This window comes from Ambystoma mexicanum, chromosome 13 (assembly GCF_040938575.1).
Source record: "Ambystoma mexicanum isolate Mex_15411 chromosome 13, UKY_AmexF1_1, whole genome shotgun sequence".
Classification (NCBI taxonomy): Eukaryota; Metazoa; Chordata; class Amphibia; order Caudata; family Ambystomatidae; genus Ambystoma; species Ambystoma mexicanum.
Window position 1 is genome coordinate 449,095,280 of NC_090938.1, and position 26,672 is coordinate 449,121,951.

The following is a 26,672-nucleotide window of genomic DNA, read 5'->3' on the forward strand; positions in this document are numbered from 1 at the left end:
GCAGGCTGAGTTAAGACTCAGGGAAATAGAACTTAATCAGGAGTTAGAGATGAAAAAGTTGTCTATGGAAAATGCTTCTCTCTCCTCTGGTTCCTCTAGGAGCTCCAGTCCCAAAAGACCCCGGATGCCGAAGGAATTAGTGGGTATGTATGAACTGAGATTGGATGTGTTGGATTGGTTGAAACTGTTTGAATACAATCATGGGCTCCAGGACATCACCGGGAATGCTTTGCTTCCCTGGTTGTTCTCTAGGCTCCCTCCTGTTGCGACTGATGTGGTAATGGAGTTGGGGGAGGCGGATAAGACGGATTACGAAAGTGTGAAACTAGCTTTAATAGCTAGATTCGGGAAGACCCCTTCCCAGTATCTTAAGAGGTTTAGAACCCTCAAGAAGCATGATGGTACCCTTTGGGCTACCTGGGTGAGTGAAGGGTTGAAAAACTTAGAGGGATGGATTAAGGGTTACAAAGTGAACACTTATGAAGGTATGAGGAATCTTTTTATGTTGGAGTCTATTTATGATGCCTGTTCTCCTGAGCTCAGACAGCACTTGGCTGATTCGAAGGAATTGGATTCCAGGGAGCTAGCTAAGGCTGCTGACTTGTGGGTTGCCAACAGGGCTACTCATAAGGATTCTGGGGCAACTCAGAAAAAGGATGAGGGAAAACAGCCTAAAAAAGACTCAAAAGAGAATTCTAATAGCTCACATTCCAAAGAGGGCCCCAGGCGAAACCAGAAGGGTAAGCCACCGGGAAAACCACAGCAGAATAGTATGCCTTCTGGTGCCAAACCGGAAGGAGGGCAGAACAAGCCACCATTCCAGAAAGCATTTGGTAAATGCTTTGTTTGTGGCTCGACCGACCACGTGAAAGGAGATCCCAGATGTAAGGGTAAACCTTCAGGGGTCCAGCTTGTCTCCTTAGCCTTCGCTCCAGAGGAGGAAGTCCAAATGGCAAGTGGAAACTTTCTACTGCTAGCTGATGAACCCATTGGAGTCTCAGCCAGCGTTTCTTTAGTATCTCTGGGGTTGTGGGAACAACAGAATTTAGATGTCTATAATTCTATCCCTGATAATACTAAAGAGTATTATAAGGACAGTGTCCAGGTGAATGGTCAGGAGACGCCTGCCATTAGGGACATTGGGGCCAGCATAACTGTGGTGGATAAATTGTTTTTTCAGGCTGAGGATGTTGCTAAGGCACCCAAACGCCTCACCAAGTTAGCTGGAGGGCCTGTGCAGATGCTTCCCCAATTACCAGTTCTCATCCAGTGTAACGACATGACTGTGAAGATACCTGTCAGCATACGGAGTGAGGTACCAGGACGCGTACTGTTGGGTAACGATTTAAAAACTCTCGGAGTTGTATCGCATACTCCCAGACCTCCTAGTAAATGGTTACAGGAGCTAACGAGACCTGCAAGAGAGAGGACCATGCGCGGAACTCTCCAGGAGATGATGAAGAAAGATATCACTCCTGCTCCACTGGAATTGTCGGCCGCTGTCTCCAAGAGATCGGAAGCGAAAGGGAAACCTAAGACTTCTACCCCGAAACCAGCAGCCAGCATTCCAGTGCAGCCAACACGGACTTCCCCGAAGTTGTCCAAAGTTACACCCGTAACTCCACCTCCAGCCGAGGCTGAGAGGGAGGTACAACCCTGTGTGGTAGAATTAGACTCTGAGGAAGAGCTAATGGAAGGCCAGGAACTCATTGGAGACCTGGATCCTGTTGGCCATCCTGAGCTGCAGTCGTTACTGGCAGAAGGTGGACCCAGCAGGGCGGACTTCAGTAAGGGACAGAGAGAATGTCCAACTCTGGAAGGTCTTCGCCACCAGGCAGAAGCTCAGGCTGAAGGGCAAGAGCCTGGGAAACACAGGTTGCACTGGGAAGATGGCCTCTTCTACAGTGAACCGACCGAGTCTGCACCTGGAGACTACAAACGACTTGTAGTACCCCAAGAGAACAGACCACAGTTCTTGCAGTTAGCCCACGAGATTCCTTTGGCTGGTCACTTGAGTTTCAAGAAGACTAAGGAAAGGCTATCGCTCTACTTCTATTGGCCAAAGATGGGGGCCGAAGTAGAAAAACACTGCAGGAGCTGCCACACCTGCCAGACCTCTGGTAAGGTTGGCTCCAAGAATGTGGCACCGTTAGTGCCTCTCCCAGTTGTGGGAGTCCCATTTGAGAGAGTAGGGATTGACATCGTTGGTCCCCTTGATCCTCCAACCTCCTCAGGCAACAGGTTTATACTTGTTGTAGTAGACCATGCTACTAGGTATCCTGAGGCAATTCCTATGAGGACTGTTACAGCTCCGGCTGTGGCTAAGGCCCTCCTTGGTATTTTTACTAGGGTCGGGTTTCCTAAGGAAGTAATCTCTGACAGGGGGTCGAACTTTATGTCCCACTACATGAAAGCCATGTGGAAAACCTGCGGAGTTACTTACAAGTTCTCAACGGCTTACCACCCCCAAACCAATGGGTTGGTAGAACGGTTCAACCGAACCATGAAGAGCATGATAGGTGCTTTAGAGGAACCCCTTAAGCGTAAGTGGGACCTTCTACTGCCATGCCTTCTCTTTGCTTATAGAGAAGTCCCTCAGGAGGGAGTAGGTTACTCTCCCTTCGAACTACTCTATGGTCATCCCGTCAGAGTATCCATTGGCCCTGATTAAGGAGGGGTTGGAGAGTGCTCCTTCCCCCAAGCCAGTCAGAGTGACTGACTACGTGATAGGTCTCCGGAGGAGAATGTCACACATGATGACGGAAGCAAGCGATAACTTGAAAGCTGGACAAGCATTGGTCAAGCACTGGCACGATCAAAAGGCTAACATGGTTGAGTTCGCTCAAGACCAGCTCGTTCTCGTTATGATCCGAACAAGGCAGAGGGCCTTGCAAGATAAGTGGATGGGACCCTTCCGAGTAGTGGGTAAACTCGGGGAGGTTAACTATCTGGTGGACTTGGGCAATCCCAAGGAGGCTCCGACAGTCTTTCACACCAACCGACTTAAAGCGTATGTCTCACGACCTGAGGTAGGAGCGTTGCTTCTAGCCTCATCCGAGGAAGAAGAAGAGAGTGAAGCTCTTCCGAATCTCCTCAGAGGCTTACCTTTAGATGAAAAAATTGAAGGAGTGAATCTCTCCTCCAATCTGACACCCGAGCAACAAGAAGAGTGCAAATCTATGTTGAATCAGTTTGCCTCTCTGTTCTCGCTTTCACCAGGCTTGACCCCTTGGGGCCAGCACGACATACTCACTGGTGACTGTCTGCCGGTCAAGAGCAGAGGATACAGAATGTCAGAGAACGTACGAACCCACATCAAAGGTGAGGTCAGCAAGATGCTCGATCTCGGGGTAATAGAGCCCTCTACTAGTCCATGGTCTAGCCCAGTTGTGTTAGACCCAAGGCCGGATCTAAAGAGCTTAGATTCTGCGTGGATTATAGAGCTCTTAATGCAGTCACCAAGACTGATGCCCACCCTTTGCCAAGAACAGATGAGTTGGTGGATAAACTTGGCGCCGCCAAGTTCCTCAGCACATTTGACTTGACGTCAGGCTATTGGCAAATAGCCCTGACAGATCATGCCAAGGAGAAAACTGCATTTTCTACCCCCGTTGGCTTATACCAGTTTAAGGTAATGCCTTTCGGACTGAAGAATGCACCTGCTACGTTTCAACGGATGGTAAACCAGGTTCTAAATGGGATGGAGGACTTCTGCATGGCATACTTGGATGATATCGCAGTGTTCAGCAATTCCTGGGAAGAACATGTAACCCACCTGAGAGATGTTTTGCAGGCTCTTGGACGAGCCAATCTGACCATAAAGGCGAGCAAATGCCAAATTGGACAGAGTAAGGTAGTCTATCTTGGGCATGAGGTAGGCGGTGGAGAAATAAGGCCTTTGCTCAGTAAGATTGAAGCTGTGCAAAATTGGACAACACCGACTACTCAAACCCAGGTGAGAGCCTTCCTAGGCCTCACTGGGTATTACAGGAATTTCATAGAGAACTATGGGACCATAGCTTCTCCACTGAATGTCATCTCCTCGTCCAAATTCCCTAAAAAGGTTAAATGGAACGAGGAGTGCAATCAGGCTTTTGAAAACCTGAAAAAGGCTCTTTGCCAAGCCCCAGTACTCAGAGCTCCTGATTACCGCCAACACTTCATTGTGCAGACAGATGCTTCAAATGTAGGAATAGGTGCCGTACTCAGTCAACTGGATGGGAAAGGTAGGGAGCACCCCGTTTGCTTCATCAGCCGCAAGCTGAAGGATCCTGAAACAAGGTGGGCAACAATCGAAAGAGAGTGCTTTGCTATCGTGTGGGCTCTGAAGAAGTTTAGGCCGTACTTGTATGGTTCTACTTTTGTCATTTAGACTGACCACCAACCCTTGAGATGGTTAATGCAAATGAAAGGGGAAAACCCAAGACTATTGAGATGGTCGATCTGCCTGCAAGGGTTTGATTTCACCATTGAGCACAGGTCAGGATGTCACCACCAAAATGCTGATGGTCTCTCTAGGATGTATGTCATCGACTAGAGGTATGAGATTCATCGAGGAGTGGATTAAATCCTCCTGTCCCTTAGTCTGGGGGGGCGAGTGTTAGGGAGAATTCTCTGTTTAGGCTGAATTTCCTAACCTAGTGAGTCCCCCAGCAGCTTTGCTGGATTTCGGGAGTTTGTTTTTTTCCATCCTGCCAAGAGTGAGACTCTTTTCTCCCACTCTTGGACATGTATGTGTGTGTAATTCCTTTGAGATGTCAATGTGTTCGATGGGCTATGGGGTCTTTTACTCCATAGGGTCTCATATGTTTTTCTATGTGTGTTACACCGCACCCTATGTGCCGTAACACTGGGGCGTCCTAGCGGACCCCCACCATAGACTCCATACCCGGGGACTGACAACTGTCTCCCCGGGCATGTAAAGTCACCATTGGCTTTACTAGACCTGTATGTATGTATATATGTATGTATATATTTTTATAGAGCGCCGGTAGCCCGAGGGCATCAGGGCGCTTGAACATTACAACATAGAAGAGAAGAAAGCAGGCATAAAGAGACGCAAAACAGTTGGCATGGAAGACCTGACAGCCACTAGCGTTAGAGATCTTATCTGAAGAGGACCTAAATTTACTAACAGGACTAGTACAAACCATCTTATTGTGGACGTACTAGTAGGGGTAATTCGATTACTCCTAGACCTGTTACTCGAGGGGGCACTGTCCCGTCCCCCCTCGTCGAGTTTTGGCTGGTGGCAGTGGAAACTACTTGTTATGTTCGACCCCGAGCATAACCCTATGGGATTCATCCCATTGTTGGAGATTGATACTTTTTCTCGTTAACCTCCAACGTACCACCGATCTACTTATCTTAAATAGGTTTATCGGGTGGTATTTTCTGCAAGAACTCGGTTTGTAAAATGGCGTCTGTGTTCGTCTCTGTGACTCCTAAACCAAAGGTCGAGCCCTTTGTTCCACTTTTGGCGGGCTCTGTACAGAGACCCTCCAAAGTGGTGCCATTCTGTCTGGGTTACCTCAGGGGTGTGGGAGGGGGTTTAGGCACCCTGGACCGAGTTGCCTTGCCAACTCAGGTCGCACTCTGGAGTGATTGGCCCAAGTGGCGAGCGTTCCCGCTCACCACTTAGCATGTGTTGATTGACAGCTAGGCTGAATGAATGGGGGTTTTCTGCATAAAAGCAGGGCTTTTGGGACTGGATCTTCAGAAGTCGCCACAGGACCTAAGAATCCGACGAGGGTAACGCTGAGCCGACCTGCACGACGACACCTCCGGTGGAGCCCTGCGGAACTGACTCACCACTTCCAGACGACAGAGGAGATCTCCCTGCCGGAGAGTCTCTTCCCCTGACTGGTGGGAACAACCAGTCCCCTTTGCTTTTTATTCGCCTCAGGACGCAGTGGTCGAATTGCCCGTGCAGAGCACCCCGGCAACCGGATAGCCACTACCCCTGTACCGCGACCAAAAGGTGGCGCCTTGTGACGGAGCACTCTGCGGCTGGTCTCTTCCCTGGTGGTGCACCGGACTTCATTTTCTTCCACACGAGATCATCTCTACTCTTGGCAAAGACCCGACGTGCATCCACCACCAGGAACAACTGCCCCCGCCGGAGCTGCCCTCCACAACAAGGTACCGTGTCCGCCTGGCTTCCCTTTCGATCGGATTGAGCGAGGTGTCTTAATCCTCTCCTTTCCGTTGGGTCTCCTCCAAGCTTTTCTCAGTCTTTGTTCTGAACTGGTTCAACCTACCGATACCAATTTGCTATACAGACTTGAATGCATCTCCACTAGAGACTTTTTGGGACATCGCGCCTTGCCTCTCTCCGAGCGGGCCTGGTCTCTGAACTTTATGATCTATTGTGATTCTTGCCTTCCTGCCTTGCATTTTATCCGCTAGGATTGAACTGTGTTGATTTCATAACCTGCCTATCTTTTTCTCTCCCGTCCTAACTAATATTCAAGTGTCATCTGGGTTGAGGCATACACCTCTGTCTGAAAATAAGTGGTACCGGTAGAACCTAGAGTTGTCGATATTGCTAGGGGGATTGATCTTCCACTTCGTAGTGTAACTGTGTTTGATTTGTTTGCCGTGATTTGCCTTAGTGTTTTTTATAGATGTTCTGTTATAAATAAATGCCTTAATATCTTTACACTAAGCCTCGTTGCATGTTTGCTTGTCTTGCTGTGAAGAATTGCCCTATTTTGTATACTCCACATACTGCTCAACTTTTCTTGAGAGAAGTCTGACTGCTCAGCCACAGCTACCAAGTGAATCTGTGTGGTACAGACTGCTACCAAGTGGGTTCACCGCCAACGCCTGTAGTCCTAAATATTTTGCAGTGGTCCCAGAGGGAACTGCACAGGTTTCCGCCTAACAGGGACATGAGTGGGGGCCTGGTGGAGGCTGCCCCTGCACTGCTGGGGGGTGGGGGTGATAGGGGACATGAGTGGGAGCCTGGTGGAGGCTACCCCTGCACTGCTGGGGGGTGGGGGTGATAGGGGACATGAGTGGGAGCCTGGTGGAGGCTGCCCCTGGTGGCTGGGGGGTGGGGGTGATAGGGGACATGAGTGGGGGCCTGGTGGAGGCTGCCCCTGGTGGCTGGGGGGTGGGGGTGGTGGGAGACATGAGTGGGGGCCTGGTGGAGGCTGCCCCTGCACTTCTGGGGGGTGGGGTGATGGGAGACATGAGTGGGGGCCTGGTGGAGGCTGCCCCTGCACTGCTGGGTGGTGGGGGTGATGGGAGACATGAGTGGGGGCCTGGTGGAGGCTGCCCCCGGTGGCTGGGGGGTGGGGGTGATAGGGGACATGAGTGGAGGCCTGGTGGAGGCTGCCCCTGGTGGCTGGGGGGTGGGGGTGATAGGGGACATGAGTGGGGGCCTGGTGGAGGCTGCCCCTGGTGGCTGGGGGTGCAGGGGGACATGCGTTGGTGGGCAGTAGTGCAAGGTGACATGTGGGTTGGCTGGGGGGCATGGCCATGGTGGATGGGGTGCCTGCAGGACATGTGCAGGGTAGGCCCCTGTGGTGTGGGCCACCTGCAGGGGCCGTGGAGGGTGTAGAGGGAACACCTGGGAGGACCCACACGTGCAATTCACGTGTGGTGCTCACCGCGCACCCCTGGAATACACGTACCCTGATGGAATCGCGTGTGATACTTCCTGCGCACCCCTGAAATACACGTACCCTGCTGATTTTGTGTGTGACACTTCCTGCGCACCCCTGAAATACACGTACCCTGCTGCTTTTGCGTGTGATACTTCCCGTGCACCTCTGGAATACACGTACCCTGCTGCTTTTGCGTGTGATACTTCCCGTGCACCCCTGGAATACACGTACCCTGCTGTTTTTGCGTGTGATACTTCCCGCGCACCCCTGGAATACACGTACCCTGATGGAATCGCGTGTGATACTTCCCGCGCACCCCTGGGATACACGTACCTTGCTGCTTTTGCATGTGATACTTCCCGCGCACCCCTGAAATACACGTACCCTGCTGCTTTTGCGTGTGATACTTCCCGCGCACCCCTGGAATACACGTACCCTGATGGAATCGCGTGTGATACTTCCCGCGCACCCCTGGGATACACGTACCCTGCTGCTTTTGCGTGTGATACTTCCCGCGCACCCCTGAAATACACGTACCCTGCTGCTTTCGCGTGTGTTACTTCCCACGCACCCCTGATGCACACGTACACAGGACAATCGCGTGTGGAACTTCCCGCGAACCATTGAAATACACGTTCCCCGCTTGGCGTTTGCTGTTTGCCAGCCCTGTGAACTGGTCCAGGGTTAGCGCAGCCCTTTGCGATTATTTGGGATTTTGAAGGCTTTTCCTTGCACAAGGACGTTCTTGGGGGCGTAACTGGCGCTGCTGCAGGGTCGCTGCGCCACGCTGCGCCACGGCTGGTTTTGGATGCGAAAATCCATGAATACGCTGTGCGCGTAAATCGATTTTAGCGCACGCGGCTGGCGCAGACATTCGCACGGGCACGCTGTGCGCCAGCCGCGTGCGACACTTTTGTGGGAAATTCCATGAATTACCCTGTTAGTGTTTCGATTAGATTTATTTGATCGCAGAACCAACATGTTCTACAACAATTTGGAGCTTTAGAATGACTCGCAATTTGTACTCTCATGGGCCATAAATTCAACCCTATTCTCATTAGGTTTGCGACATATTTATTGTCAGGGAATTTCATTAGATATATTGGAATTTGGTGAAGCGCTTTTAATTGAAATTCTTAATTTTTAAAGATTGTATATACATTTATGCCACTTAGCGCATCAATGCCACCAACATAATTTTTTTGGCTCAATCAGGATTCTCTAGAGGTAATTGATCACTAATATCAACATTTTTCATACAGTACAGTTTCCACGTATTTAAAGATTTGCCTTTTTTCCCCTCGAGGGCAGTCATGAGAAGAGGAGTTAGATTTGCCTTGTGGGGTTTACTCATATGACATTTCCGAAACAAGCATAGTGATTGCCACTCCACCACAGATGTAAGAGGTACCAGTCCAAGTTCATAACGAATGATGGCAATTGGTATGTGTTTAGGTAGAGATCATATTTTTCTCCAGTAGAGACCTTCTATGTGCTCCCATCTAGGATGGTTCTCAGGGAGTTTCGCCTGTACTCCGTATGTAATAACAGCCACAACCTTTTGTTTATAAAAATTGATAACAGGACAAAGATAACATTTCCCAAACGTATTTGTATTAGTTTGGCTTGATATGTCAATATTTGCATTTTGAATTTCAATTCAGTTTGGTCCATTAGATTATTGTTAATATTTTGTCCCAGATATTTATATTCATTGACAATATTGAAAGCTAAGGTGTCAATTGTCCACTTAAACTTCAGTGTATGCATGCATTTAGTGGAATGAATTATCAAGATATTTGATTTCAGCGTATTTATCACTAACCCACTGCTTGCTGCATATAATGCCAAGGCGTTAAGTTTCCTTTGGAGCCCTATTGGGGGCTGATCGATTATCACAAGAACGTCAGCACAAAGTAGTCAAGATACAGGACAATTACCAACTTTAGGTGGAAATGATCATGGCAGGTCCAATAATGTGTTAATATCCCTACTATAGCAGTTAAAAAAAGTTAAAGTTAAAATGTAGCCTTGTTTGAGACCAGATAGTGTTGGAATAGATTTCGATAATAATCTGTCTTGAGTTCGTTTTTTCTTAATAGAAGTATTTGAATAAAATGGGTGCACCAAGTTTAAAATAAAAGTAGGGCAGCCTGCATCAATTAGTTTGGACAACAATACGTTTCACGAGACAGAGTCAAATGCTTGTTTAAAATCTATAAAAGCTAGATAAATCGGTTGTTTTATAATTATTGCTTTCCTTTTCAAGGCTGACAAAAGGAGCAAGTTAAATGATGTTCCCAATCCTTTGACAAAACCTGAGTGTTGATGGTCTAACAATGCAGCTGTTGTAAGCCAATCCATGAGCTCTCAAAGTACTAGATGTGCAAAAATGTTACCAGGAATGTCCAACAAGGCAATGGGACGATAATTTGTGGGGTCATTTCGACTCCCATTCTTGAACACTGGAATTATGATCAAATCTTTCCATGAGTTCGGAATCCGACCCGTCATCAGTATGTTTTGAAATATGGTTTCTAGAATGGCAGCCCATTGATCAGGGTGGGCTTTAAGTGTGGAATTTGTGAGGCCATCCAGGCCAGGAGCTCTCGACGTACTCATTTTGTTGATTAGCAAGATAATGTTGGTACAATCAAACATTTGTTTGTACAGGTCTGTTGTGAGAAGTTGAGGATGAACGGGCAGGCCAGCCACATTTGAGAACATCTCCGAAAAGTGATTGACCCAACCTTGTTCACTTACTGCATTTAACAACAAGTAAGAGGAGACATTGGGATTGCCTTCCTTGAGTAAACCCCATCTTTGGGCACTTGATTTATTAGTTTTTGCAGCCAATATTTGGTCTCCATCGATTTGTTGCATGGAGAACTTATATTGTTTTACCACATTTTTATAATGTGTGCAAAGTCTCACAGTTTCCTTCTTTAGGTCTTTAGAGGCTCCCTTTTTGAGGTTCTTCAAGTTTGTATGCAGTTGCACTTTGAGGGAATTTATGATCGGATTATAAGGATATTTATGTTTAAACATCAGTGGGAATCCCTTTATGGATTTTTCAGTGAAAAGATGCAATGTATCCGTGTATGCCAGATATGTAGGCAATGATGACATGGTAAGGTTGGTTTCTAGTTGATTTAAAAATGATTCTAATTTAGATACTGACCATTTTATTCTATTTCTGCCCTCAGAAAGTGCAATTGGATGTTCATAGTATTATCATGGCAGGCTCTGAGGTATCATCCATCCGATTTGCAGTATGTTGTGATCACTCGATACAGATGGAAGAACAGCAAAACATTTGATTCTATTAACGGCACCAGCGGAGATAAAGAAGTAATCTAAAATCGCATTAAACAATTCTCTTTTCCATGTAGGTGCCGGCAGGATTTCACCTGTCACAGTGTCATTTAACATTGTAAGATTCCTTGCTGACATCAAATTAATCCATCTTTCTACTCTCGATGCAGGGACTTTGTTAGAATTTGATATGCATCTAATATTCAAGTCACCAACCACAAGGGTTGTTTGAATTTGGTTATCGTGTGCAATCAGATCTAGCATTTGATTTATAAGTTCAAAGAATCTATCAACTGAAATCGCCACTGGATTCCAGTAAAGGTTTAAGATCGCTGTGTGTGTGCCCAAGGGAAAGATGGGATTTGTTGAGGATAGTTTAGTTAATTGTATACCGGAATGCGGCGAAGCCCATGACTCTAGTTTAATTCACAAATCATCCAATGTTACCGCTGTCAACATTCCTGCAGCGGGTCGACCCTTGCCCTACTTTTTGTTGGGATCCAGGAGATTTCATAATTTGGCTATGTGGGTTCAGAGGTTATCCATGCCTCTTGCAAAGATTTCATGTCAAATTGTGCTAGAAGCATTGTTATCTTGTTGTAATAAATATTTGAACCCTCTAGTATTCCAAACAGCCATTGTGAAATTCTGGTTTACTGCTGTCTCCTGGCGTTAATAGTTTTTAGTATGATTGGTGTCTCTAATGTGTCTTTTGAGCCACGACCATTTCGCTGACCTGGATTTGTGGGACTATCTTTAAAATAGACTTCCCTTGATAATTGACCTCTCTCCCCCCCCTCACAATTAATAAAGAGAGGTTAAAATTTAGGGTGTGGTGGGGAGTCAGTAGAAGAATGCTTGTGTTTTGTTAGCTGCTTCGCATCAGCTGAATTTATGGATCTTTGAGCATAATGTGCAGCAATGTCATGCTTGAGATATGATGTCTGGTGCCCATTCGCAGAATGTATATGTCTTTGTACATATAGTTAAAAACCATGATGCTGCAGGTTATCCCTTGTATTCCACAACAGCTCCTTCACAATCTGTGAGGGAATAGACAGCTCCAATCTATCCATCTTAGAGTTATTGATAAATCTTATATATTTAATGGGCCTCATCACGAGGTTGGCACTAAAAATCAGCTCGTACCGGCATTCCGTTAATAACATGTCCGTCTTGGCTCCAATCCGCAAACAGAGGGCGATTAAGAGTGCGCGAGCACGCGCACCCTTGCATGCCGGTAACGGGCGTACCGGCATGCCGGTAATGACCCTCAAACCCCCAGATAGCGGCATCGACGAATCCGCACATAACGCCTGCGCCCTCGGCAACACCTAAATAGCGGTACCGGTATTAACATAGTGCTAAGAACGGGCACGTCATTACCGGAACCGGAAGTAACGTCATCGCGCCGGAACGGGAAAAGCAATGGCGCCCATCTTCAAAAACACAATCCATTGCCATCCTCCACATACTGGACCTTCCCCACCACAACTCCTAGCCCACCACGGACAACATGTAGAAGGCCACCCAGAAAGGCACTGCCCGCCTGCGCAAACCACGGTTCACGGACAAGGAGCTGAATATGTTAGCCGACACCCTAGTGGCGAATGCTGAAGTGGTGTCCTGCAACGACCTCAGGCATCCAGCCCAGCTGAAGAAGAAGGCCATCTGGGAAGAAGTATCCCAGAAAGTAAGTGCAGTCGGCACCACTGCACGCACAGTGCGCGATTGTAAAAAACGGTGGGATGACCTCAGGCTGAAAGTCCGGAACATCTTGTCGGCCAATTGGAGCCAGGGGCTGGCAACAGGAGGAGGACCACACTCACCAATGAAATTGGCCAGATGGGAGGAGACCTGCAGCTCAGTCATAGAAATGGAGTCAATCGAAGGAGTCGGTGGAGCTGAATTTGGCGTGCCAACATCAGCAGATGAAGGTGAGTGTCCCTACAAAAACACAACAACTAATCAACTTTATTGTCCTGCAAATGTGGCAGCAACGCCAGCCGATACATGACCCATCGTGCACACCTACACATATCCATCTACACATGCTGGGGCCACCACTATCCCATCCCAATGCATGCTGAGCCCATACACGAATACACACCCGACACACAGATGACTTGCACGTGTCACACAGGACGACAATCCCAGCACAGATCAAGGCCCAACAGCAGCCACCATGGTGTACATGCGAACACCTGTACGATTCCAAAATGCACCCTCCAACCTTGCATGTACACAGTCCGCCACAAAGCCAGGCATGCAACTGATCACATGGCGCCGCATGCTCAAAGACTAATGCATGCATGATGCAAGCACCACCATCACTGATGCCCTGCCACTCTCTGTCCCCCAAAGGTACGGATGCAGACAGTGATGAAGCACATGGGAGTGCACAATGCACAACAGCAGCCAAAAGGGCAAGGAGGCAAGGTGATGGCACAGGACCATCAACTTCAAGTGGACCAAGGATGGGCCGAGCGGCACGCGGGACAACAAGGGCCAAAACAGCCACACAGACACCCTCACAGGACGAGCAGACTCCTGCCCCTGCATCCCTGGACACACTATCCACACAGCCTGAGGACACAACAGGCATGGATGATGGCACATAGTCTGGTGCTGCCAGCACAATTGGGGAGATGGCTGCATTGGCACAGCATAGTGTTGATGAGGAAGCTGACCCAGACAATGAGGGCGATGCAGGACTTGACCACTCAGAGCCTGTAGTTCACACACCAAGCCCGCAGGTCACCCCACAGGACACACCTTGGCGGGACTCATCCGATCAGGGCAGCCATGGAGAGTGGTCTCCTGCAATGCATAGCCCCATGATTCATGCAGTGCCACCACATCACCCACCAACCACGACCCACACTGCCATATGGGACCTTGAGGGACGTCTGTCCAGGATGGAGGCCCGGCAGGAGGCGATGCAAGGCTATGTCCAGCAGTACCTTGCTGAAGGGGAGAAAACAAGCCGTATCATCCAGGACAGCACTGCGGCCGTAATCCAGGCCATCGACTCAAGTGCACAGAAAGTGAGCAATGGCTTCAATGCCCTAGGTCAGATCCTCACCAGGATTGCTGACAGCATGGATCAGCAGCAAACCCTGCTTCTGGGCTCACAACCATCTGGCTCATCCGCTTTGACCACGCCAGCGAGTTCCAGGCAGATCAGCCCCGTGCGCAGGTCCCTGCGAAGTGCGCAGCGCACAGAGGTCCAACCCCCACCTCCGAATGGGGCGCCACAGTAGCAGGGCCATCCTGCAGAATCTCTTTGGGTATACATCCAGACAGATGTCGTGCCATTGTTGAAAATGGGTGTTAGGGGGTGGGTGGTGGGTGTAGTGTGTAGTACTGGGGGTGTTGGGGGGCGTGGGAGTAGGGGGGAGGTGGAGGGGTATTGGGGGCATGGATTGTTGAATTATGTTGTACGAAATATCTCACAAATACATCTGTTGTGTAGCAAACATCACATGAGTGGACATTGCTGATTTGTTCTCTGTCAATTTATTGCTTCATGGTGAACTGTGCCCATACACCCACACACCTAGTGCCCACAGTTCCCAACACATGGCACCCTCTGCATCAAAGTACATCAGAATGATTGGTCTATGACCATTTGCTGCACTGCGCGACCCTCACGTGTATCGCGTCCTGGCCTATGTCCTACATCTACTCCTTCCTCTCCTTCTATTTCACCAGGTAGTGGCAGCTCCACGTCAGGTGGTAGGGGTACGTTCCGCCGGATGCACATGTTATGCAGCATTGTACATGCCGTGATGATTTTGCCCACCTTCTCAGGCCCATATATGAGTGCCCCTCCCAACCTGCTGATGCAGCAAAACCGTGCCTTCAAAAGGCCAAACGTCTGCTCAATGACCACACGCGTACCTGTATGTGCACGATTGAAGTCCTCCTGGAGCCTGTTCTGCGGATTCCTGACAGCGGTGAGTAGCCACACATTCAGAGGATATCCAGCATCACCTACATGGGATCAGAAGGAGGTATGTGTAAGGATGAAGCTCAGTTGACATGTGTGCTCAGCCTGTACATCATTCAAGTTCATATGCACAATCTCATCAATGGCAGCCACATCCACATGACTGTCAGCCCTGTACAGTGCATGCCAATCCATGGAGGGAGCCTTGGGTGACATACATGACCTAGGGTCCTAGGCATTTAAACCACCAGGCCCCCCCAATGCATCTTGGGTAGGGGCATTTTGTATGCACATGTGAGGGCTGTGTGTCGGCGGATGACTAAAGAGACTTCCATTCCCCCATCCCTCTCCTCCCATGGCCCAAGGGGCATTCCCCTTGCATATGCATGTAGCCCCCCCATCCCTCTCCTCCCATGGCCCAGGGGGCATTCACCTTGCATATGCATGTAGCCCCCCCCCATCCCTCTCCTCCCATGGCCCAGGGGGCAGACTCACCCAACAGCCAGCCACTTCATACAACGTCTCCTTCCATGTAGCGGGGTAGTGAGGAGTTCCGCAGCACCATGGCATCATGCGTGGATCCTGGGTATCTGGCACAGCAATGTGTTATTTTCTGGCTGGCATCACACACCATCTGCACATTGATGGAGTGGTATAGCTTCCAATTGCGGTACACCGCCTCCACGGCATGTGGGACTACCAACTCTACATGGGTGCAGTCGAGGGCATCAATTACATTGGGCATTCCTGCCAGTGCATGGAATGCTATTTTGATGGCATTTGCCTCCTGTGGTGTCCTTGGTAGGGATATGCAGGCACTTGCGTGCTTCAGTAGTGCATCCAGCACTTGGTTTAACACAACAGAGAAGCATGATTGTGACATGCCATGCATTTGGCCCACTGTGTGTTGGTAAGTGCCTGTGGCCAGGAAGTGGAGCACAGATGCCACCTTCAGCAGAGGGGGGGGTGGCTGTGCAGATGTTGATCAGGCTGACCAAGTCATCCTGTATTAATTCCACTATGTAGGTGATGGTGTCCCTGTCCAGCTGGTACAGGGTGTGGATCTGTGCTGGGGTTAAGTCAAATGGATTGGCACTTATACGTGGAATTGTTTGCTGTCTGCGGGGAGTAACTACCTGCACTGGTGGGATTTGTTGTGCCTGTCTCACCCTCCTTCTCCTCCTGCGTCTCCTCTGTATTTCCTGTTGTACTGCCATGTCCTCCAGCCCCAGTATGGCAAGTACAAGTGGTAGCATTTTGGCTTGCAAGGGGGTGTGGTGTGTGGGTGTGCTCCTTTTGTGCTGGCCCTGACTCCATTGCCTCCACCTGTGCTGATTGTGTGCACCTGTGGCCCTTAGTTACACAGCAGTTTGCTGTTTACGGGTGGTCCGCGATTCCGGCATTGCCATCATCATGGTGGCCCTTCTTACCGGCATCTCGATGCCGGTATGTACTTGTCCATGCGACTCGTGGTGTCCCCTTCTTTGTGGGATGCCGGTATTACGGGCACCCCATCTGCGCGCGTGTGCACGTGCCCGCATGCCGGTACGGTGGTGCATGGCCACAGCGTGTCCTTGACGATGCCGGTAGCAGAGGCATCTAGAGTCATGATACAACGGCCCGGTAATGGATGCCGGTATTGCCTTACCGGTGCCGTTATTACCGGAGCGCCAACCTTGCAATGAGGCCCAATGTCTTGAGATTGTATGCGTTTGAGATGTTTTACGGTCTTGAAAGCCATCAGTAATGTTGTACGGTTAGGAAAGTGATCCGCGTTTTGTTTGTTAATCATTCTTAACATTTGTGTGTCCACATTTCCCGCAGGAGACCTAGTATAATTGTTGTTATCGTTTTTGTCCTGTACTTCGAGATCGTTGAATCTCTCTGTGTGGTCTCTCGCTCGTGGAAATGTATATATCTCTATTGTGCCGACTATGATCAGTCTATGTTGTGGATGGAGTGGGTGGGCGAGATCTTTTTTGCTCCAAAGTCATAGAGTGTGGATAAGTATCTATTGATTCCACAGCACTTTTTTCCTAATTTCTCTTATTTACCAGCACCTGAGTCTGATGCAAGGTCTGGTATATTGCATCTATTCGGGGAAGGAACGAGATAGAATATGTCTAGAAATTCAACAGTTCATCATTCTCCTCCCCATCTAGATTTATCGGGGAGGATGGTCATATAGGGGAATCGTGCATCTGTGTTTCCGCTGTCAACTGCTTAGTATTTGATGCCTTGCAAGTAGGGCAATCGGGAGTAGTAAGTGCCTCAATTAATTTTTTAGATTTGTTATTGCTAATTATAGCTAAGGAGGGCTGGTTCTTAGTTTTTTTTGCTTGCTTAAGACTTGTGTTTCCTCGCTGTTTTTTTTTTTTTGCGATTCAGTGGGCGAAATAGATCAAACAAGGGTTCTTGATCCATTTTCTAGCAAATTGGTTGTTTTTCCACTGCAGTCTCAATGATCTCAATTGCATTAGTTAGCGAAGAAATATTTTGCGGTATGCATATATTACTCTGAGAAACTTCATCTATGATCTCACATGTCTGTGAACCTACCCTGATGGTCATGAGAGTTTTTGATCCCCCGCTTACCAATTCACATGGATTGGCGCTAGAAATAAGATTTGTATGATTTAGACCCTGGTTATCATAACATGTTGTTTCAAAAGTCAGCCAACCGACTTTCGCGGATAGAGCATTCAAAAGCATTGTATGTTGCTTGAATATTTTTGTCAAACTAAAAATGCCAGTGTTTATGGCTTCTAAGGTCGTTTTGTACATATAGTTAGGTGGGTGGATCATCCCAAATTAGGGTATTGGGGTAGCTTTAACATATGACGTGGCCGATGAAGCCGGTGAGATAAACAATGCGTTTACTGATTCTGGATATAAAATTGGCGAATTTGATACATTTAGGGGAGGTTTGGTCAGGAAATCCTCAATTTGTGTTTCATAAATATAATATTCGGAGATTGACAGTAGGTATTAATAGATCGCTCTGGAATTACATTCTCACCACTCCATTTTGTACATATCGTATTTGGTGCTTGTAATTGTTTGACATTGTCAGGCTCCTGCATTAAGTTCTTTACAATTTGGATATATAGGGAGGGAATTTGTGAATTATCACTTGTATGGATTTGGGCCTAAAAGAGCTGACATTTGCGTAATTCAGAGTCAGTTACTGGCTGGTTTAAAATGGTGGTGTTTCGAGGATCAGTAGGAATAACAAGTGTAGCTTTCTTGATTGTCGAAGACTTTGCCATTTCAGAGGGGTTACAGAGCAATGCCGGTATCACTTGTGGTGTGGTTGCCGCAATGCTCCATTTTCCTGGCTGATAGAACTGCCTAATTTCACCAGAAAATGATTTTGAGCGCTGCGATTTCGGTTTCACCAGTCTCATGGGGGGCCCTTTGGAGATCTTTAGAGTTTACGTTTAGCTTGGCCTTGTGATTATCAAACACGCTTGAAGCGTGATCTGGCATGGTTGTGGTCAAAGTTTAAAGCTTCATGGTAAATATATTTCAGCTTTGGAGGTGGGAGGGCTGCTCGCTGCTACACTGCTACGCTGAACAGCACTCTCCAATGCGCTCCCACAATGCGCGTGCGCAATGCACGCATGCTCCCGAATAAATGGGGAAGCTGGGAAGAGTGGGCAGGGCTTAGCGCTCTGTTGAGTAAAGGTTCGTATTAGGACAGGTCTAAGTGGGAATCCACTAAGTAAAAGTAATGTATTTTGAAGGCAGCGCAAACCAATGCACAGTCTAATGAAAATAAGAATGTTGCTCCGAACGTCCAAACTCTGTAGATGAAACCGAGAATTACACCAGGAGGAAGCAGGAGCACCGACTCGGTCACAGCTGAGCATTCTCCAATGCACTCCCACAATGCACGTGCGCAAAGCACTCGCGCTCCCGAATTAATGGGGAAGCTGTGAAGAGTGGGCAGGGCTTAGCGCTCAATGCACAGTCCAATGAAAATAAGAATGTTTCTCCGAACGTCCAAACGCTGTAGATGAAACGGAGAATCACACCAGGAGGAAGCAGAATCACGGGATTCGGTCACAGCCGAACAGCACTCTCCAATGCACTCCCACAATGATTTTAATAATTCGGTAATCAGGCGTCCAGTGGTTCTGTTAGTGACAAGAGGCAGGGAGGGGGTGCATAATGTCACAAATGGTCCTAAAAACACACAATCTCTCGAAGACAGAACAAGGTTTTTTTCATGCTTGAACAGGGTCTCACTAAGAGCTGTCCCTCTCTCTCATCTCCCGTGGGCTTTGGACACCATTTCCCAGGTGTTTCTAATTCCCAAGATGTTCACTAGAGATCGGTAATCCCTTCTATCTACAAGTTCCCACAATATGTATATTATTGATAAGTGGTGCCTTCCACTTACCCAGGTCACGCTCAGGCCTTGCCTTTCACTCGGACATTATTTGCCCTGATGTTCTTCCTGCCTTTCCCTTTTTCCTACTCTCTTGCCTACTCTTCCTCCCACTCTCCCCTTCAAATCCCTCGCTACTCATCTCTCTGTCCCACCGACGTTCTTCCATATAGTACCATTTTTTCTCTCTCTGCACTACTCTCAGTCCCCCTTCAACTACTCTCACTCACCTCTTCACTACACTCCAGTCCTCCTCCACTAGTCTCCACTCACTTCTCCACTCCCCTCTCCGCTACTCACCACTCCTCCCTACTCTCCACCTCTCCTTTTCTTCAGTTGCGCTCCTTTCACTCTCTCATTCACCTTATTCACTCATTCCCACGTACTCTCACACGTAATCCTCAGTCCCTCCCTTCATTCACCTTACATGCACTCTCACACCGAAGTATCAGTTTCCCTGAGCAACCAATAAATCACCTTACACACGCTTTTCTAATCTTCCTCCGTTCTCTGCTGCACCGTCCTCCCTTCGCCTAGTCTCTGTGTCCGCCTTCTCCTCCATTGAGCTCACCCTAACACCCTGCAGTGACCTGTGCTCCCTGGGTCCCTTTATTCTCCCCCTCCCCCTTCAATTGGCCCCTACGCTCAACTGGTTCCTCTGGCCAATTGTTGCCTTTCTTTTCCTCCTTGGGTGGGTCACAGTGGTGTGCAAACATTAAGAGTCCCTTAAGCCCGCCCTTTATCATTTCGGGTCTACCAGGGTTTTGCCCGGTATGCCAAAAGTCAATTTTAAAGTTGGTTCATGTTACGGGACACGGGTCCGGACTTCTCTGCTTGATGTGTGTTGGCTTCAGCCTCTCTCTCTGGTGGATTACCTTCGCCACTCTCTGGACAGGGTGGACCTGAATAGGAAGACACAAAACCCTGGCCTCAAATGAGGAGGTAGGCATGGGGTGACAGCAAGTGGTACTCTGTACAATTAACCAGAAACATGGAAAGGAGAGAGAGAATGGGACCCTCCCAACTTCCTCGCCCCGCCTGTGTGGCAGGACAGGCACCGGCAAACACCCTGCTAGGCCTCCTGCCTCAGGTTGAGAAGGGTCCCCACTCCCCTGCAACAGGGTCATGTTTCTGACCATGTAACAATAAATATATTGTATATATACAATTGTCAGTAGTGTAATACAAAAAGGGACCCTTCCTGCGAGCCCTGCTGAGGCCCTCCCCACTCTCCTCTGAGAAGCGTATCCTGCATTCTGCGCCACAGGGTCTCGGCCCGGCAGGGCCACCCCTCATGCGAAACGATTGATAATCATTCTGCTGCAGAGGAGCGATGTGGACCGCACTAGGCAAACGATGTACACTTTTGAATCAAATCCTGTGCTGGAAATGGACAACATTGACTGGGGGAACCCCACCGCCCCCCCCCCCCACACTTCGCGCAGCGTGGTGGGAATAGGGGGGAGCCGATTGTCAGTGGTGTGGGTGGGACTGGGGCCAGACTGTTAGTGGTGAGGGCGGGACTGGGGGGCGGAGCTAAGTGTCAAATGATGTGTGTGCCCTGAATATAGGACGCGCCTGGCTCCCATGTGTTCCAACCACTATTCAGCCAATTTTAGACCCATATGCCATTTCAACTCCAATTCTTACCTAGGATTCCCGGTGTTGCCCTCACTCCTTCGGCCAACTTCATAACCACATGATCCTCCCAGTTCTCATCGGGAGAGAAATCATTACATTGTTCTAGTTTAGAAGTGTACACAACTCATAGGCATTCTTGAGCACATCCCAAGGCCATCACACATCCAGGACACTAATGAACAAGTACCACAACTACACTGTACTAGGATCTCCCTCCAGGAACGTGTGGTTGCCAATAATGGGCAGCCACATGTTGTTTGGTCAAAGCATGTATGACTGTATATGCATCACTTTCATACAGTCCCTCTATTTTATTTCCTAGTATACTTGAACTTACGTCTATCTGTTTTGTCTATTGCTCTCTTGCCTTTTCTGCTCGTTGTTCTCCCTGTTACTCCTTTCAAGCCACAGACCATGGTCTGCTTGTCACCCTGAGCGTGGGTTGCACCTGGCCTTTATTCGGACAAGGCTTAGCGCTTTAGACCACTAGGGAGTTGATGTGCACGTTATACAAGACCCAGAATTATATAAAACACACATACACACACACACACACACACACAGATATAGCGCATACATGGTTATGGGTACAGTCTCGTGCTTATACAGAACACAGACGGTAAACCTCTGTAAAGCGCTCCGTTGCTTGAAGCTAGGTCCGCGTCAATATATACAATAATAATAATAATAAGAAGAAAAATACATTCACGCATGGACGAAGCCCGAGGGATGAGAGGGATGAAGGTGGGGAGGGTGTGGCAGTAGTAAGTGCAACAGACAGTCAAGATATCTAGCAGAAAAGAAGATTTGTCAGCACTTTCCCGAAGCAGCTGTCAGTTTGGTTATATCATTTGACTAGGTGGTGTAGAACAAAAACATATGGGATAGAGGGGAAATGTACTCAAGTATCCACACGAGGGCAGTGCACTACAACATATCACAAATTCCACTGGTAAATGGCTTTGAAATTGATGTGTGAATGTTGCTTGGGCAGTCTTAAAAGCAATCCAGGCAAAACCAACCACATATTTCTTAATCTGTTGACTCTGCAAATCGGTTTCAATCAGATATGCTTGGCAGGTGTGTGGCAGGTGATCCCATTTAAGTGAATAGGAACAAATGCAATTTTGAATGTTGCTAAAAGCTTTCCTTGGTGAGCGTGCCCATTAAAGTCTACGGAAGAAACTGGTATTTTCCCAGGGTGAAAATATGTACTAAGCAGGTGACACCCTCCAAATTAAGGTGAGTTGAGAGGTAGGCAATCAATTAAACTGGTACCATAAGTAAACAAATGAAATCAATAATTCAATAATCAAGTATTTAATAATTCTGTTTGTTACAAGAGTTAAACATGTTTGAATACGCCAGTGAGTGGGTGCATACATATACGTTTCACATGTTAAGATTGGTGCAGTCTCATGAGTGCTGAACGTAGACGGTATACATGGAGGACGCCTGAGGTGGGAGGGGCGTAGGGTAGGTTGGGTCATTTAAGAAGGATAGTCTAGCAAAACACAAGGGTTGCAGACGCTTTCCTGGAGCATATCAATTTATTGTAATTGGGAGTACTTTTGACCATGGGGCGTCTAGCCAGAAAAACCTACTTTCAGCATTGTGGCTACCATGAATTGCAATAGAGTCGAGCAGGTGTGCAGAGAGCCCACTGTGTGCTATCGCGCGCCATCAAGATGTATTTTTTTTTAACTTATGCTTATTTATCCTCCAGCAGACATAGAGGTCGTCTTAGTCTTGGATATTTAGTTTTCTTATGCGCCCTGACCTGACAATTAAGGGCTTCCGGGCACCCTTTCTTAGTAATCCTGCCTTGTGCATTATCCTTAGCGGTTCTGCACAAGAGCGGAATGTGGGAGATTACTTTTTTCAGGCTATGCAGTTGGGAACACTATTCTGTACGGCTACACCCTGATCCATTAGCGCCACCTTCATGCCTAGAAGTAGAGGTACTAGTGCTGCAATGGAGGCCAATTTAAGGGACCTTGTGTAATCAGTACCTCCATCCGGTCTTCGGTCTCTTTTGGAGGTGGATTCAACTGACCTGATTTAGAGACTGGGCCGAGGGAGATGTGTGACATCTGTGTGCCTTAGAACCTCAGGCCTGGGTAGATCTGGAACGTGTGAGCTCATGGAAAGGAGATGAGAGGAATGGCCGTTGTTGCGTGGTGAGATCGGTGAGGTTCGTTGATGAAAACGCTAGCAGAATTATTTGCAACAAATCTAAGTGCCTACGGCTATTGTGTTCCTTCCATACTTGTGCTGAAATGCAACCCAATGAAGATTACCCCTGCTAGTAGCTCTGGGAGTCTTGATTCTATTAAAGTCAAGGAGGCAAGCATTATGTTTCAACTTCTTTATTCTACTCTTCAGTAGTTTCAACACTTCAAACAGAAAAAACAACTTTCTTTTTTTGAAAAACTACATTTCCCTTTCTTCTAGTCCATAGAACTTCCTGTCTGTAGCCTCTTAACTACATCCTGTCTCTCGCTCCACCTCTTCTTTGGGTGCTCTGAATTGCAACTCCATAACTGTCCAATAAAACACGGCACACTCAAACCAACAGCGTCCCGGCCACATTCCACCAGGACGAATCCCAGTCCCTTCCCCACATCAGATCGATGTCCACAATGGAAACCTCCTGAGCCTCCTTTGCCGGCAAGGCCGCTCAACTGTTCTTCTGGTCTTCTCCTGCAATTCAGAAAAGACACCATTAGGGAGGGAGAATGCACTGCCCTATTTCACACCACCGGGAACATTTGGGTTAAAACAATGCCAATGTACAGAGCATGACTGAGGCGGGAAAGTAAATCTTCATTCTATGTCAGGACAGGAGCGCGCGTTATGCTCGTTCATAGCTCTGTACTACAGCTTCTGCCAGTGATGGAATTTGTTTTAAATAAAAAGACTTAAACATACTATCACTCGACAAGTCTGCTGGACGCACAATGTCAGCAAGTGGAACACCTGCAACGAATGCTCTGGAAGCCATGGTTCACCGAACCAAGGGAGCACTGAATTGGTCCAAACTGATTCCTGCCTGCTGCATGATCCTAGCCATGGTGGCTGTCGCTACCGCCTTAAACGGCCGCCTGCTCACGATAAGCAATTGAGAAGTCCCCACCGGACGATGCTCTGCTGTCCTGGTCTCATATTCTTTGATGCAGGATGGGACATACAACTTCGGGTGCCCGGGCATATAGTGGTATGAGATAGAGGTGGAATTCGTCTTAGTCCTTTTAGCTAAGGTGAAGGTCCCGCCCTCCGGACCATACACTTTCCTATCCACTTCTAGCGCTCTGACATCAGAGACTCTTCTACACAGTACTAGACAAAGGAACATCAATAACTTCCCCGACAGTTGAGCTATATGGCTGACCTGTAAATGCCTACTATCCTGTAGGCCTTGCCCTCATCCAGGGGGGCAGCCAGGAAATAAAGGACTGATACTAAGGGTAAGAAACAGGAGGAATACCTCTCCTTGCTCACCAGCTCTCCCTTGTGCTTCGCCCCGTCCTAGCTCCTGCAAGTGGATGGGTTCCAGGAGTCCCAGATGAGCTGGCCATCTGGGCCTGAAATGCCTGGCATTGCCCATCTTCAATTGACGCCCTGGAGGCCATCAACAGCAGTGCATGCCTCGCTCTCAGAGGATGACACTGCCCAGCTGGGTCCGTGAGCAGCCATACGTCTCAGTTTGGTTCAGTGCTGGAAACCAGACTTGCGATTTCCAAATGGGTGCTATGATCTCTATTGTTGCCTTCTCTCTGTGCACTTTTGCTAGCACTCTGGTCAACATCACAAATGGAGGGAATGCGTAATGTACACCCCTGCTCTAATGCTGGGATCCAACCATCAGCTGAAGAACCTGGGTGTCTGAGCATTGAGCCTGGAGGCGAATGGGTCTGTATGGATCTGACCCCACAACTTATCCAGACTCCGCAAGACATTCTCGTAGAGCTTCCAGTCACTGGAGTCCATCAAGTAATGAGAGTTCCAGTCTGCTACCCCATTGAGCGACCCTGGGAGATACTCGGCCGTGACCGAAATCCTAGCTTGCAGGCAGCACTGCCAAAAATCTTTCACCAGCTCTGTGAGGAGTCTGGACCTTGTCCCGCCTAGATGGTTTATGCACCTGACTGCTGAAATGTTGTCCATCCTCAAGAGGATGCAGCAGTTCACCCTGTCCTTCGCAAAAGCCTTGATCGCAAAGGATCTAGCTAACAGTTCTAGACAGTTTATATGTAGCTCTAATTCTCGGGGTGCCCATCTCCCTCTGGTCTCTAGCGCGCAGCACCGTGCTCTCCTGCCTGCTCTGCTGGCATCCGATTCTATGACCTAATCTTGGTTGTCTCTGAAGATGGCCTGCCCATTCCAAGCTTCCATGTTCTGCAACCACCAAAGCAGTTCTGTGCGCAAATCTTGATCGAGAGGCACTAACTGATGTTATCTCAGTCCCTGCTGAAGATATTTGAGCTTCAGCCTCTGAAGGGCTCTGTAATGCAGGGTCCCTGGGAATATTGCTTGAATGGAGAAAGCCAATAGGCCCATTATTCTAGCTAGGGAGCGAGTGACAGGCACTCTTTGTCAAGGCATACCCGGTGCTCCTTCTTGATATTTCAAATCCTCCTCACTGGGAGTCCCAGCGTCGCCTTCTGCATCTCCACTACGAAGCTGAGGCAGTCTATCCTCTTGGAAGGGGACATGTCTGACTTTTCCCGGTTCACTAGAATGCCTAGATATGATAGAAGGTCTTTTACCCATTCTATTTGATATAGGAAGGCTTCCCTGTTGTCTGCCATAAGGAGGATGTGGTCTAGGTAAATTATTATGCAGATGCCCTTCTCTCTGATGGCTGCCATCACTGGCCTCATAAGTTTGGTAAATGGCCATGGGGCTGACGCTAGACCAAAAGGCAGAGTTCTGAATGACCAGAATTGCCCTTCCCACCAAAATGCTAAAATCGGGTGATCTGCTGGCATCACTGGGACCGTCAGATATGCATCTTTTGTGTCTATCCTGGCCAGCCAGTCATCTTTCTTGAGGATGTACCACAGCTGGTGAATGTCTTCCATCTTGAAGTGCCAGTAAACCACCCAGCCATTGAGTTCCTTTAGGTTTATCACTGGCTGCACTTTCTCTTTCCTGCGAACCAGTAACATATTGTTGACAAATCGGGTTCCTGGTGTGTTGTAGCTCTCCATTGCCTCTTTTCCCCTGAGCTGCGAGAGCTCGCGTTGGAGGAGTGTTTCCTCCTCTTGCGGCCTGACCATGAGGTTTGGCCTTCATATCTGGATTGGGATCTGTACGAACTCTAGCCTGATGCCCTGAATAGTTTGCAATACCCATGCATCGCTGGAAAGCGTGTGCCAGTTTTGCCAAAATTGCAACTTCCTCCCTCCTATAGGTGGGTATGTGTAGCGCATCTCTCACCTGACACTAGCCTTTGAGCTCTGCCTTCTCCCCTTCTCCTATGGCCTCTGGCATTTTTCCCTCTGGAGGGGAAGAATGAGTCTCGTTGCCTGGACTCCCAATAGTGGGCCCTGATGCCCTGGAGTCTTCAGTAGGATGCAAAGTGACCGCGATACTGGCAGGCCCCGGCAAAAACTCTGCTCGGGAAAATCTTCTTTATAGATGATTTAGCTTTCTCGAGGAGACATACATTCCTTTGAACCTCCCCATCTCTTTGCCGAAAGCCTCTCTGAACAAGAGGCCTTGCGCTGCCTCCTCTGCTCCATAGGTGGCAAAG